The following is an 11197-nucleotide window of genomic DNA, read 5'->3' as shown; positions in this document are numbered from 1 at the left end:
TTTCGCCAACGCTTCTGTCAGCTCTCCTGCGTCCATGTTTGGAGCGTCGCTTACTGCTCGGAGTGCTTCGAAGAAAAAAAACCTTGTCGAAATGCTTCGTCTTCCACCTAAATTCTCCATTCCTCCTCTGTCATACTGCACAGCTTCTCTAGCCATCGCAGTAGTGGATCGCTTGATGGTCACTGTGGGTGTATTCTTCGCTTACTCTCCAGTTCATATTGGTGATCAGCGACGGGCTGCAAAAGGTCACGTTGGTGATGGATTCGCTACCGTCTTTGCGAAATGAGCTAGCGCGACAATCGTTGCACAGCCTTACATCGAGCTTCGCTAAAGCTTCCAGAAAACTGTACCCTCTTGCGTTAGTCAGTCTGCTACCCCACTCCACGGTCCAAGCAGTGAAGTCTCCTCCGATGCTAACCGGCGTTTGACCGATCAGCTTGTCGGTTAGCACATTGAACATTCGGGTTATCGGGAGGAACCCTATACGGTTCTGCAACAATCGCAACGTCGCACTTTGTTTGCGTTGTCGACTGTCACATCAGCTGCTGAGTGAAGTTGTAATGATTGAGGTTCACCTGCATTATCTTCAGCATTATCACTCCCTGCCTTCGCCTTCTGAAATTATGGCATTTGAAGTCACCCGTCGTATGGGCGTTACCATCCTCCGCTTTAACCCGTAGGCTACGGGGCTGACATACAAAATTCAAATTGCTCGTATTTGGTTTAGGATAGTGATTGCACGATAATCACACTCCAGTTTGTCGCCCTTCTTGAAGATAGGGCATATAACGCCTTGCTTCCACTCCATCAGCAGCTATTCCGTTTCCCAGATTCTGACTATCAGCCGATGCAGACAAGCAGCCAACCTATCCGGGCTCATCTTGATGAGTTCGGCTCGAGTATACCCCATTAGGCATAAAGACGTTAGGCATAAGGACGTTAGGCATAAGGATGTTAGGCATAATGGACGTTAGGCATAACGACATTAGGCATAATGGATGTTAGGCATAATATACGTTAGGCATAATGGACGTTTGGCATAAAATAACTAGCGCGTGTGTCATTTGAAACTCGTCTTATATCGAAAAATTTTCGGGCCCATTTACAAATTCAATTAAGCTGAGGGGGGGGGGGTGAGTATCTGTCCTTAAGGTGTGACAGCTCATAAAAAACTGCGATGTGCATACAAAAAGCGTTACGAAAGGGTGGATTGATTGGCTGGTATTAAGTGTCTTTTTTCGGTGCTATGAAATGTGACCATTAACCGAATGGCAGATATGGAGGAAAACTGGTTGTCATTTTTATTGTTATCATTCTAAAACCCAGCTCAATCCATGTTTGTAAGTATCAATTTAAATTTGCGATGTGCAATCAAAGTGTTATTTGTTTCTAAAGATGTTTATTTTAATGAGTATATGACATTTTTTTGTTATATTTCTCTTACATAATTCTCGATTACTTTTTCAAATCGACGTAAGTAACTTTTATACGGTTTTGAGAAAATTAATTAGGAAAAATCACAATCTATCTTCTAAAACTGTTTTAAAATGAATCGCCTTTTTAACATTTTTTTGCCGTGTACTTCGCTCAAATTTTGCATACACTCAGCTCACGTTCAAAAACTAGGTAGTTTCTATTATTTCCCACAAAAATAATTATAAGAAAATGATAAGCCGTTTCATTCAGTTACTTTCGACGTTTTTCTATCAGTGTAAAATCGGCTCAAGTAGTGTTTTGTTTTGATTCGTGGTTAAGTCACTTTGTCTCTCCATACAGCGGGGCGGCGAAAGTAGTGGTTAGGTTGTTACTTTCGTCGTTTTGTAAATCCGGAAATTAAACGTTCTAAAAGTGAAAAGTTGAGTTGGTACAGAGCGGTACGTGTAGAATTCCGCCTGCTTAACACGTAGGATCGATAAAGTAAGTTTGTATACTTTTTTGACTTGAGTCTGTATGAATAAGTTTTCGAGAATTGAGTTAATTCTAATGAAGGGAAATCTTCCATATAAATATTAATACTTATAGTGCAAATGAGTACCTTGAAGACAATAATCGAGAGGCAAGTCAAGAATTTATGTTATGATAGGTGACATTATCTTCAGCAATAATTTTCTGGTAGTATGACAACTATCTTCTTGGCGTTACATTGCTACTTCGAGTCTGTTCGTCAATTAAATGTAGTGAGAACGGTCCTTTGCTACTTGTGCAAACAATTTTCGATGATTTTCAATCAATTTCCTCGATATCCGTCGAGTTTGAAAATTAAAATTTGATTAGATATTTATTTTAATTACAAAAGTCAAGTTCAAATTCAACATAGCACAGTATCCAGCATTAAACATGGCGTGCATTTGGGAGAAAAATGATATTCCCAATGTTATTGCATAGAGCTCCAACAACTTATTTGATTACCCAGTGTTACTCATAATCAATCAACAGCAAGTCGAAACGAAAACTTCGGATGGAAATATTTACATCTACAATTCCAAAAACTATTAGAAAAATATAAATACAAATAACATCATATATTGGAAGAAGGTGATTTCTCAAACAGTCTTTTCCTCCAACCATTTAATTAACCGTATAAGTATAAAGAAAAGCCTATGATTCAAAGAAGGGAAAATGTATGATGGAAATATTAAAAGCAATAATGACATTAATGTCTCGAAAGAACAGCTTGTTTATAGAAGAAGGGAAATTTTCTGATAAATACATTAGCAGCACTAACGCCAATAATTTTGTTGACATCAAAACTATAAAGAACAGCCTTCAATTGAAAGAAGGTATAATCTCTGATGAAAAATTTGCCAGTTATATGTGTAGAACTAAACCCAAAAGATGAGCTACAGATCATGTACAGCGTCGTTCTTATTCTTGGCTTTCTCATTTGTGCACGATACACGATCATGCTTCATGGCCATGAAAGTGAAGAAAATGAAAAGATCCTGGATCGACTAGGAACCGAACTAAGATACCTTCAGCATGGCTTTGCTCTATGGTTAGAACTCACGCCACTCAGGCAGAGGACCTGGGATCAAATCCCAACCCCGAGATAGTCACTTATGACGTGAAAGTCATAGTTACGACTTCCTTCGGAAGGGAAGTAAAGCCGTCGGTCCCGAGATGAACTAGCCCAGGGCTAAAAATCTCGTTAATGAAGATAGGAAAAAAAAAATATATCAAAAAAGTCAATACACTTTTCCAGTAAACGATTTCTATTTTCATTTTGAAAATTATGCCTATCGTCCATTATGCCTAACGTCCATTATGCCAAACATCTATTATGCCAAACGTCCATTATGCCTATCGTATTTATGCCTATCGTACTTATGCCTAACATCTTTATGCCTAACGTATTTATGCCTAACGTCGTGCACCCGTTCGGCTCCGATACCATCCTTGCCAGCGGCCTTGTTGTTCTTGAGCTGTTGAATGCCATCCCTAACTTCCCCCATCATGGGAGCTGGTTGAATTCCACTGTCCGCTATGCTGATGTAGCCATCGCATTCGCTGTTCTGACCTTCATCGCAGTGCTGCTCCCACCTTCCAATCACCTCGCGTCTTCTGTCAAGATGCTCCCATCCTTATACCGGCACATTTCAGCTCGCAGCACGAAGCCTTTGCGGGTGGCTTTTGATAGAACTTCCGCGTTTCTTGAGAACGGTACAGCAACTTCATCTCTTCGCATTCCAACTCTTCCAGGCGGCGCTTTTAGTCCCGGAGTGCGCGGGTTTGCTGTTTCCGCATCAGTCTGTATCGCTCCACGTTTTGCCGCGTACCATGCTGCAGCATTGCAGCCCGCGCTGCATTCTTCTCCTCCAAAACCTCCTAGTACTCCTCGTCGAACCAATCGATTCTTGATCTCCATTTCACATATCCGAAAATGCTTTGGGCAGCGTCGGTAATGGCTGCTTTGACTATCCTCCAGCAGTCCTCAAGAGGGGCCCTATCGAGCTCGCCTTTATCCGGCAACGGTGGCAGATTTGTTCAACCATTTGAAACGCGTTGCCCTCTACACATTCATTTCGATAACGGGAAAAATTTTCAGGGTGCCCAAAATGAACTTCGCCAACTATACGAGTTGATGCAGAAATAGAAGTCGTCCGGAGAAATAGCCACCTACTGCTCAAGCCAAGTTCAAGCCATGGGGCCACCGAAAGTTCCACATTTTAGTGGTTTGTGGGCAGTGCCGTAGCGTGCTGTTGGCCAGGTTGGCGACCGCCAAGGGCGCAAGCCTTCAGGGGGGCGCCAAAATGCGTAAATGGTAAAAAAAATTTAAGTCAAGGTTTCGAGAAAAAAAATCGTTGACAAAAACATGACAAGTTGAAACAGTTTCTGTATTTAAAAAAATAGCCACAAATCGAATGGTTGGACCATGAACAAATTGAAGGAAAATCAGCGAAAGCCAAAGAATTATTGGCGAATGTAACATTGAAATTAGCACATGAAATTGGGTATTAGTCCTAACAACAGCAATACTTTTTTGTTACCGTCAAACGGGGCTTCTTTTGACATTATTTCCACATTCTTCAACTTTGAGAATGCGTAGCTCAAAGAATAATGAATAGATTTCGATAATTCTTGCATATATCTAAGTTGTATATGTACGTAATCAATGTGCAAAATATGAGGCAAATCCATCAATAAATAAAAAAGTTGCTTGAATAGAGAAAAAAATGTGTTCTTCAATTTAAAAAAGGAACTACTTTGGACACTTTTTGAAATAAAAACGTTTTGATAATAAAATGATATTTTCCCGTACATTTTAAACTAGTTTTTTTTTTTATTATCGTCTATTGTTGTGTTTCCGAATGTTTTTCAGTGATAAACATAATTTTAAAAAATGTAAGGCTAGAAAAACTACACAAACCTGTACCATACTTTTCGGAAAAACATGCTATTCATAATTTTTAGTTTGTATGATAATATTTCAACTTGACTTCCTTTGAAATGTCAGCTAATAATTCTTGTACTTGTGAAAATGCCCTGAACGTATTCAAGTTGATTGCGAACGAGTAGAGTAACAACCAAGTACTGCGATAAATGATTAGCATTGTACAGAAACATTAGTTCTGATTCTTAATGTTATAGGAAGCTATGTAGAAGAATCTTATTAATTCCTGTAAATAAGAGTAATTTTCATTCAAATTTCAATCCCTGAAGTATAAAAACGACATAATAACATAATAACATAATAATTTTTCACAAGATCATAAACAATTTAAAGTTTGCTTTTGTTAGTTGCATTTTGATTCTCAATAGCTTTGAAATGGTGTAAGAGTAGTTTATTTTTAACAGTTGAAAGATGTCATTGCTTTGTACAGCAGATTCCGGTAGAATATGATTGAAAAATATTTTTTAAGGATTATATTGTGAGTTTTCTGTTTATAAGAATTGAATTATATACGTTTATAATTATTCACTTCGATTGATCCTTTGTTGATTTTTAAATGTTCTGTAAAATATAGAAACCATCTTTTTATAACAAAATAAGACTCGTAAAATGAAGACATTTGATCATTCATTTGTATAAAAAACAACTTTCAGCATAAAACAATCACAAATTTCTTCGAAACATGACTATTCGATAGTTTTGTGGTGTTCTCAACAACTTTCCACGATATGCGGAATATTCAATCAATGTTTACACAGCAAATGTTTTATAGCTTGTGAATATTTGTATGTTTTTTTTTTTTTGATATATTTTCTTAGTTATCCTGTTATTGTTGATGTTGTTCCATGCCTGGTTGTAGAGCATATATTGGTTAATAAAAGTGCTGAAGACACAAAATAGCTCAGATTAATATTTATGCTAGATATAAACCCAAAACGTGAGTGTCCAAAGTAGCCCCCGGAATCAAAAGTAGCCCCGTCGAAAAAAAAACATTGCTTTAAAACTTGCACAGAACTCCCTAATTGAGGCATTTTTGATTAGTGAAAGCATTTTCTATTTTATTCCATGCTATCATTGTTACTGCAACTTCTAGAGCCACCATTCAGCGAACTGTTTTTTGTGATCACTATGGTTTTATGATTCAATGCAAAAATATTCTAAAAATTCTTGTTTGTTAAAAGAGTCATTAAGGAAAATATTTTAAATAATCCTCCAATTTCCTCGTGATGTGTAAAATATGGCTAATAAATTGCATTGAAAAGATTTCCTTAATGTATCCTTTTTAAATATTCACCACATGTATTAGATTACTATGAAAACATGGTTCAGCAATGTCTACAATAGTTTATTTCAGAATATGAATTGTACAGAGATTTCAATAAAGGTTTAAGTAAATAAATCCAGTAATTCCTGCGAGTTCATTTTTGACAAAATAAACAGTAATTTTATAAACAATTTATTTAAGATGAGCTTGTATCAAATCAATGCCTCAAAACTTCTGGAGCACAAATTTGAAGAATCAGACAGGATTTAGAGCTGAAAAATGGATCCAACTATTGATCATTTGATCATGCTTTCAGCTCGAATTATTGCTCTTGAAGGGTTAAGATGTGGCTTCGCTTCATCTTCACTTCAAATCATCTTCTAGATAACTTTCGAACTATCTGACAGTTCAGCTGAAGATAAATCGAAGCCACACCTCAAATCTGCAAGAGCACAAATCTAGAAAATCAAAAACAGCCAATCAAGCTCAAAATTTGATCTATCAGTTACTAGCTGGTGATGATTAGTCGATTAAATTTTTAGCTGGAACCACTGTTTGGTTGTCAGGATTTTTGCTGATTGAGATTTGAGGAAAAGCTTCGTTTATAAGAGTTTTGAAACATTTTGTATGCTTTCTTACAAAGTCTTAATGAATTCCAATTTCTAGTTGATTCTCAAGCTCTATCATTAAGCTACCACGGACTTTGAAAATTATCGTTGAAGTTTTTCTAAAATGTTCCATGTGAACTTGTACAATGTTGAAGACAGTTAAACTTTGAGTAAGGGGCGCCCAAACGGCAGTTTGCCAAGGGCGCCATGAGACCAGCAAAATCACAAGCATCGACAACTTGGCAACGCAATGCTCTCGCTCGAGGACATGTCCACCGTGTTGGCACAAATTTAGACAGCAATGAATTCCCACTGACCGAGGATCCAAACGACTTGGCTGTGCTCACTCCACCACACTTCCTTGTTGGCACTACAATGGCCACTCTCACAGTTGTCGACGTCAGCAATATTGATATCGGCCTATTGGACCACTAACAGCGTCTCCAGCATAGAGCTCAGCAATTTTAGCATCAGTGGAAGACTGAATACTTGCAGGAACTCCAGTAGGAAAATTGGCCCCAAACACTGCAATCCAAGCCAGAAGAATGGTCGTCGTTTTTCATGAATTTCTTGCTCCGGTGAAATGGCCACTCGCAAGAATCGTCAATACTTGAGGGCTGCGGTCTCGAACATTTTGGTCATTCAAATTGTACACAAATGTTTCTACCAGTGCTTTTCAAGATGCACACCTAAAATACTTCACACAAAGCTTCTGCAGTTTGAATCAAACTGTTTGATGCAGTCAATAATTTCAATAAATCAACTGAATCAGATAGTTTCTGATTGTATTTTAGTTAAAAATATATTTTACGAAAGTTCTGAAATACTTACACATTGATGAGACCAAGTAAACGTTTTTTAAACAGTTGATAGAGTAAAGTGGGGCAAAAGTTCGAGTGGTGCAAGAGTTTCTTTTTAAGATTTCTAGCTTAATTCAAAACGAAACTTATAAATGTCATGGTAGTTCAAATGCTATTCAAGTAAGAAACTTTCACTCCAAATATCATAAAAATCGATTGAGATTTGAAAAAGTTATGGCTATTTGTTGTTTTTCGACGTGAATATTGTAATTTTTGGTCAAACTTCCGTTGCATGGAACCAATTGAAGATAAAATCTTTTTTAATATGTTATGTAAGGGCGTTTCTAGGCCTATTATAAGGATGCTTTGAGGTGTATTAGATTTTGCATAAATGCTTGGAAACTTTTTTTGGCCCATAGTGGGGCGAAAGTTCGAATCAGCGGGGCAAAAGTTCGACCCATATATAAACTCACGAAATAATTTGCAAATTGCCTAAAATCCACATATTATCTTGAAATTTTACTAAAATTGACTGATCGTGCGAAAAATGTCACCAAAATTTTATATTTCCACATTGTTTTGCGAAAACTGCTGTTTTTGAGTATATTACAATTAACTCTGTTTTGGGAAATTTTTTGATGAAAATTTAGTGTGTATTTTTCGGCAAACTTAAGTTTACGGCTGGTGTAGTATGACTGTCATAAAAGGATCGATATTTTGTGTTTTAGCCAGCGAACTTTTGCCCCACACTAGATCCGAACTCTCACCCCACCGGTGGGGCAAAAGTTCGTTTGAGACAATCAATTTGAAAACTGTTATAACTAAAAATGGGTTATCATTTTCACACAAGTTTGTTCAGCAAAATTACACAGCGTAACAAAAATGACATTTTTCTAGTAGATTTGGGGTTGCTGAATCTGGTGCCATTCTCAGAAATGTTCCAGCACGTCACAATTTTTAGCTACAGGTCGCCAAAGTTGTATAAAACACTGGTTTTATTAATGTTTACATGAAATTTAAAGTACAATTTATCAAACTTTTTTGTAATCTAATCCACCAAACAGGCAAAATAGAATTTGAACTTTTATTTCAGACATAATTTGATTGAAATTGCGTGATTAAATTTCGATTAAATCGATTTTTTCAACATGCTTGCAGTCTCCATACAAAATTCTTCGTTTCTTCCATATGGCAAAATACAACAATTCTCTAAACCATCAAAAAATAACTTTTCCGTATCGAAAGTATTACAAACTTTAATGATAAGTATTGTTATACACATAAAGTTTGAATTCTGTGGCAAATTAAGCCAATATATTACCTTACAAGCTGACAATCTTGCATGCAAGTTGGCTGAAATAGTCATTTTTTGCATTTTCAACAGTCGATATCTCAAAAACTAGACGTGCTATGATATTTCTGAAAACAGCAATGGACTCAGCAACCCTTAATTAAGTGAATAGCGGTATTTTGGTGCTGGAGACAAAAACGTGTTCCGCAGTGTTATAGCCAATATATTGAAGGTTTACTGTATGGTATTTGTTTTGTTTCAACTGGTATTGTTTTCTAGGAAACTTTGATTATATCACTAAGGTCGAACTTTTGCCCCACCTTACTCAAGTTTTTGTGTCACATAAAATCTCGATTGTAAAATCGGCTCAAGTAATGTTTTGTTTTGATTCATGGTTAAGTCACTTTGTTTCCCATACAACAGAGCGGTGAAAGTAGCGGCTAGGTTGCGAAAGTGGAGAATTTTACTTTCGTCGTTTTGTAAATCCGGAAATTAAACGTTCCAAAAGTGAAAAATCGAGTTGGTTTATAGCGGAACGTGTAGAATTTCGTCTGCGAAACACGTAGGATTGATAAAAAAAAGTTTGTAAACTTTTCTGACATGAGTCTGTTTGAATAAGTCTTCGAGAAATGTATAATATTTTTTATCGTGACGAAGTAATGGCCACACATTGCTATGCCTAGCACGGATCATTTTGGTGAAAATGTTAGCTTGACAACAGGCTGGCTGCTTCTTGATATCCAGTTCGCAGCCCCCCCCCCCCAGGTCAATACCATACCCGGACCAAATAGACTCATCCGTGTCGTCGATTCTGTTACGATAGTTTGCCTGTTGCCGTCAGATGAAACCATAGATAATACATAGAATGTAATTTTTTTATTTGTTTATGTTTGGATTGTTATGACAGAAGTTAAACAAAGTAAAATTAAAAAATTTCTGGTGGCAACTATGACAGTTTCCAAACAGATCATGATCCAAAACCCGTCAGTGCTGTCAGTTATAAGCCTTATGCTACAAACTTGCATGCAAGTGCAGTATTAAATTTGAATTGCACTATGCATATGTAATACTCAACGTAGAATAAAAAGACGATGAATTCGTAATAAAAATAGTCAGTAAAAGTTCATCCTCCGAAGAATAAAGTTTGTTACTTAAGGAAGTGTTTCAAGCTCCAAAAGAAGGCATCTCGAGTATTCCAGCCTTGCCTAACCGGAGTAGTGCATTGTGTCCTATTGTGAAACCACAGTGTATCACACCGGGAATCACGATCCTGCCCCAAAAGTCTTCTTTTTGTTCGTAATTGCATGGTCAGTGAATAAATAATATAAGAAGTGACTTTATAAGAGGTTTTTTTCCCAAGACGGTGTCCAAGAAGGATTACCAACGCTAGCTTTCGCTAACGGTTCCAACGAATAATCGCAGGCACGGTTCCAAACAAGGATCGAAAAGCGATCAATTGTTAGAAAAAACAGTACTGAAAAGTACTGTTTTTGTAGCACTGAGAAGTACTGTTTTATTACTCTAGATAGTTTTACAAGCTTCCGAAAGCCGAAAGAATTGGTGTTCGTACAGTACGAGGGTACGATGCGCACTGATAACAATGGTTTGTTTCAAATACATACTTAGTTCAAAGTTTCATCTTCATTCTACGTTCTTACGCCGAATTTTAGAGTGTAACCATCCCAGGAAAGATCATCCGCTCGATCTGAAGCCCGATATGCCACAGCTAGCGGACATCATTGCGTGCGGCTGGTCTATGCTTTGACAAAATCTCGAACGACCGATCTTTACCAGCCAGCCAGCGGTTGATGATGATCGCTATTAACGATTCAAGTCAATCTCAGGGCTGCTGCCGTTGCTTTTCATGTTTTCCACTGAGGAAGGCTCTATGATGCGATAATTTTCCTTGCACTTCGCCGTCCACACAAGACAGGTATTACTCCGTGAGTGGCGACCAGCAAGCAACGTTCACCTCATAATAACTATAGTTTATTGTCCATTTGATTTATTTACCATTAGGCATTTTTTTGCACTCCACTATGGCCTCTTTGAAGTCAACTGGAGACGAATGGACATGGAGTCGAACGAACGGACGCACTAAGGGGTATTTGGCGAATGTAGCTGGCCGAAAAGAAGCCTTCCTTAGCCGAGTGCTTCGAGTCCGCTGCTGCAAAGCAAAGCCATACTACAGGTGTCTGGTTTTGGATCCCGGTCGGTCCAGGATCTTTTCATAATTGAAACTTTCTTGACTCCCCTAGGCATAGTGTATGATCGCATCTGCCACACGATATACGAATGCGAAAATGGCAACTTTGGCAAAGAAAGCTCTCAATTAATAACTGT

This window comes from Aedes aegypti, chromosome 3 (genome assembly GCF_002204515.2).
Source record: "Aedes aegypti strain LVP_AGWG chromosome 3, AaegL5.0 Primary Assembly, whole genome shotgun sequence".
In the NCBI taxonomy this organism is placed as follows: domain Eukaryota; kingdom Metazoa; phylum Arthropoda; class Insecta; order Diptera; family Culicidae; genus Aedes; species Aedes aegypti.
This window is presented reverse-complemented; position numbering follows the sequence as displayed.